Source organism: Alexandromys fortis, unplaced genomic scaffold (genome assembly GCF_014885135.2).
Source record: "Alexandromys fortis isolate MF-2015 unplaced genomic scaffold, M_Fortis_MF-2015_v1.1 scaffold_176, whole genome shotgun sequence".
NCBI classification, from domain to species: Eukaryota; Metazoa; Chordata; class Mammalia; order Rodentia; family Cricetidae; genus Alexandromys; species Alexandromys fortis.
The window spans coordinates 2580804-2586346 of NW_026068070.1; positions in this window are offsets into that span (position 1 = coordinate 2580804).

Sequence of the window (5543 nt, forward strand, 5' to 3'; positions counted from 1 at the left end):
CTGTGCAGTGCATACACACACATATTACATTCTATGTATACCTTTTAGTGGCATTATTGGAAGGGATATTTTCAATTTTCAAAATATTAGATGCTACAGAGACATTTTAGTGGTCAAGAGTGTGTATTGAAATTGCAGAGTATCTGCATTCTGTTTGCAGAATCCACCTGTGGCAGCTCACAACTTTCTGCAGCTCCAGTTTCTAGGTAAAGAACATCATTTTCTGGACCAAGCTTATCCAGCCACCTATACTTAGGCACATACATGGCACACCATTAAAAATACAATAAATATTTTAAAAATATTAACCACACAATTTCAAATGTATAATAATATTTTTATTAGGGTCTCCATTAACACTGCTGGTGAGATCATTAAAAATAAGACAGAATCAAGCAAGAAAATTTACCAATTGATTATCCAATACTAATTTATCAGCTTTGAAAGCATGTATATGAGTGACATTATACAGACTGAGATTATACTTATGTATTTAGGAATATATGTATACATACACATACACACACATAAGCACACAGAGTTTGTTCAACTCTATAAAGTAGTTGTGTATTAACTTTTGTTGTTACTTGCCAAAGTTAAACATCTAGGAGACAACAGTTTCTTCAATGTGTGTATCTTTCCACATTAATAAGCTATAATAGATTCTTTGTTGGTGTCTTTAGTAATAAATATTTTTATGTAACAACAATTTCATTAATATATTTTGTACTAATAACAATTATGAGAACAAAATTCTATGAATTTGAAAAAGAACAAGGGGAATAATTGTTTTCATAGAGGAGTGGATTAAGCATTATTTGATAAGTGCTAACAACTCCTTTATGCTTATTTATTTAATACTTTTTAAATATTTCTACTTAATTGTTAAAAATCAGAGTAATTGTAAAATAATATTTGGTTCCAGGAAATAAAGTATGTCTTCATCCTGTTTTTTTTCTAGAAACAACTCTGATTTTTTTTCTTGTTTTGATATTGTTATGCATATCCACTTCACACTAAACTTATTTACACTGTAAATATATTAAAAATAGAAATGATTAGAATCAACAGTTCTTCATATTTTTAATAAAAATTGATTTGATCTAGTTTGTTTTGAGAAAAGATAGGTGTAAATATATATAACAGATTTCTTAGACAGAAATTTACAAGAATTTAACATTTTAGAGATTGCCATGTTCCTGAAACTGATCTCATATTTCACACTTATCCAAATTTTCTGAAGATTGTCCACAAATGACTCCTTATTCAATTTTCTTTGTAATTCAATTTCTTGGGGTCATATTTATGTAAGTTCAGGGTGTGCTCTCATGCAAGCCATCTTACCGTTCTCTTTCTATTGTAAGGTGTAAATGATGTCCTTCATTATTTTCAGTACAATTGATTATGTCTATTCCAAATTTCCACATTGAAATCTTAGTTCACACTTGCATGTTATTTGAAAATGGGTCATTTAGAAGACAAATACATTTTGATGAGATCATGAAGTTTGAACTCTCATAATGAATTTTGTCCCTCTGTAAAAAGGACAGAGAGGAACACTTCTAACTCCACAAAGTCAGAGCAGTATAGAAGGCATGTGTTATCAAGTCAGGAGAGAGGCTCATTGAGAATTGAGCACCTACCACTTTGCTTTGGACTTCCCAGCCTTTAGAACTATGGGAACTGAATGCATATAGTATTTTCTTATATTACCTCAAACATACATTTATTAAGCAAATCTTTTCTAAATGAGTTGTAATCTTAATTATACTTGGCTATAAATTATTTATCTTATTCCACTACCATAAAGCAACCTTCATAAGGCTGAGTCCTGCATTTATGTTGCTATTGACTGGTGCTAAGTACTCTGCAGACTGCAGTTTCTTGAATGTGGTATTATCTTGTCAGATTAATATGCCATAATAGATCCTTTGTTGTTTTTACTAATGTATTTTGCTCTTGGAAAATGTCATCATGTATAAAATGTATTCTGATTTCTCCATACCTTATTGTCCATTATTTCTCTTCTACATTGCCAGCCACACTTCCTACTTACAAATCTCTTTACCATTCTCTTGTGTATATGAGTGTGTGTGAGTGTGTGTGATAAAGTAGAACTAAGGCAGTAAGCGCTATGACACTGTGATGTCAGAATCCCCTCCGTATGCTGTGGATATTTTATTGATTTTGGTTAATAAAAAAGCTGCTTTGACCTATGACAGGGCAGAATATAACAAGGCAGGAAATGCAAGCAGGGATAGAGGAAGAAAGAACGCAGAGTCAGAGAGATGCCATGTAGATCCTGAAGGAGAAAGTTACCAGAACCTTACCATAAGCGATTGTCTTGTGATACACAGATTAATAGAAATGGGTTGATTTAAGATCTAAGAGCTATCTAGGAATACACTTGAGCCATTGGTCAAACATTGCTATAATTAATATGGTATCGGTGTGATTATTCATGTCTGAGCTGCCAGGAAACTAAAGCTCAGTCTCCGTTTCCAGCACTGTGAACTCTTTTCTCATCCATTGCTGACTATTAGAACTATATGAAATGTGTGAGCCCAGTGCAATTAAGCATATCTGTTGGGTGTTCATAATTGCCGTGACTAATTCATGCTAGCATGATGGCAGTTAGGAGCTCTTCTCCACTTTTCTAACTCTTAAGTTACTTCTACCAAATCTTCTGAAATATCTTCTAAACCTTAAGGTAATGCTGCATCTTGTTTAGGACTGAGCCCTCAATTGTCATTTTTGCTCAGTTTGGCAGACATGATCTTTGCATTTATCCATACTAACTATGAGGAGATACTTCTTTGATTAAAGCTGTAGTTCGCCTTCATCTATGGGTATTAACAGAATTATTTAGAAGGTTCTGATTAAGGTAAATGTGAGTATTAGGTTCCCCCTAGGACACAGACCTCTTCAAACATGATAGTTATGCTGGAGTTATTTATAATACTAAACACGGAATTTCGTTTATACCGTGAGCTTCAAATCCAGTAAGGAGGCAGTTGATCATTCCATTAAAGACCTGCCATTATTCTATTATAAAAGTATCCTATTTACATAAAACAATTGCAATTTTTAAAACTCATATCTTTGTTATTCCTTTTGAATATCAACTTTATGTATTTAAGGCAGTTTAATATACATATACAGTCACTAGGAACATCTATCAAGATTACTGGTTATAATTTTAATTTACTTACTCAAAAAAAGAATTTACTTAATTTCTACCACTTCTTATAATGTATCTAGTGCTTTCTATATTCAGTGCATTTTGCTGTGAACACAAGAATAATTTATTTTATGAATCTTAAGTTATTAAAATGCATGAACTCTTTCTTTTTACACATATTAGAAATTATATTTTATTTTTAAATATATATTTCAGCTGCAATAGAATTATATCCTTTCTCCCTAAAAACCCTCTCATGTCTTCTTATATTCTCGTTTACAGCATCTGATTCTGTAATTTATTATTACATATATGTTTGCATAATATTATATACATATGTGCATATATGTAATAATATATTTATACACATATATAAATAAGTATATATGCATGTATACAAATATATCTCATTGAATCTGTTTTTGTTGTTTGTGTATGTGTGGTTTCAGGGATGACAACTCTGTGTTAGACAACCAATAAGCTCATTCCTGGAAAAAGTAATTCTCTTTCTCTTAACAATCATTAACTGTCTATGATTCTTTGTAAAAGGGTGGAACAATGTAAACTTTCCCCCTCTCCCCATTGGTATCTTATGGATATTGCCAGTTTGTTCAAGTCTTGTCTATATATCCATTTTTAAGAAAGGCTTTTTTACAACAGACTTCCTAAGATTCTGTCTCTTACAATCTTTCCACCCACTATTAAACAATGTTTCCTTAGCCACAGAGGCAAGATGTGTTGTGTGGATGTATCTGCGGGAGTTGGGCTAAATTAATACAGATGTTTTAAAAGAATTATTAATTAAAAACTTCCAATATTTAAAATTTGGAGATTGATATAGAGAACTAGTGTATCAATGCCATTTCCCTGCTTTTCCTGAAGAGTATAGTTCCAGCTCAACCTCTTAAAAGAGATTCATTTTTTATAAGCCTGAAGGATGATATAAAGTTCTATTTCATTTGCAACTTTTAGATAATATAACTTAATTATAAATTTCATGGTTAGTTAGTTGACTGATGCCTCTTCAAGGATGCATGAGCCACGTTGAGCACATTCTTTTCTGACAATTGTTTTTACAATAGTGGCATATATTTAGGAAAATGTTATAAATATTTGTGGAAAAGAATAAGGCAAGTTGACTCAAATACAGTTGTGAACGGTGACCTCTAGGTAGGCTGTCCACCCATACTTTCCCAAGAGCATGATGCTATGTTTATTAACACACAGCTTCCCCTGCAGCTGTGTCTCATAGTCAGGGCACTAAGTGATACAACTTATTTATTAACTAGGCAACCTGCATGGGCTAGCCACAAAGCAAAGCCTAGAAGCAGCTAATATAAAATAAATGTTATATAATACATTGCAGATTTATCAAGGACCCAGAACCCAGAATTGACTAATGACAGTAAGGATGACTGGATGCAGTTCAATTCCCTTTCCCCTTAGATTTTAGAAGACACTGGTACTGGCTTAAGAGAAGAGTTTTAAATTTTTCAGTTTGGGGATTGATTTAAACCACACTTATTAATAATAGCAAAATACATTTTACTTCTGTGAATTACATTTATAGATAATTTCTCCATTAGAAATCAAAACTGCGAATTGAGGTACTAATTAATTAAAACAATAGAAGTAAAGCAATTAAATATTTTGTAAATATTAACTGCATTACCCAAAGAAGAAAAAGTGAGTACGGTACTTTGTCCTCTCCCCAATCTTTTAAATGCTCAGTTTAATAGTAGGCCTATGAATATAATGTATACCACCTACCTCATTATTCTGTGATCTGTTATGCAGTATCTTCCATCAAATTATTGTTGAGGCTTCAGGATGATTGAGTGGAGCAGGTGGAAGTCATGGTAATCTGGCCTCACGTCTCAGTATTTTGAATATATCCATGACATACCTTTCTTGGAAGTTGCTAAAGCCAGATCATCTATTCAATAATACATTTTATTTCATTTTGTATGTGTGAGTATATGTATCAACCTCTTTGTTTTTATGTGTAATGTATGTGAGTTTTGTGTCCACAAAGTCGGAAGAAGGCATTTAATCACCTGGAACTGGAGGTATAACACAGATGATTGTGAATCAACATCTGTGTTCTAAGAACCAACCTGAGTCCTCTCCAAGAGCAGCAAGTTCTTTTGCTTGCTGAGCCAGCTCTCAAGCCCTAAGCCTGGAGTATTAATTTTTTAACTGCAAAAGGAGCAACAACTCTCTAAATAATATATAGTATTTTAAAAATATAGTTGAATATATGTATTTTAAAAGGCTGAATATATAGAAATCACTGGCATGATGGCTAAACTGCTGAAGAAACTGGTTTATAAGCCTTTAACTCAATCCCTGGGATCCACAT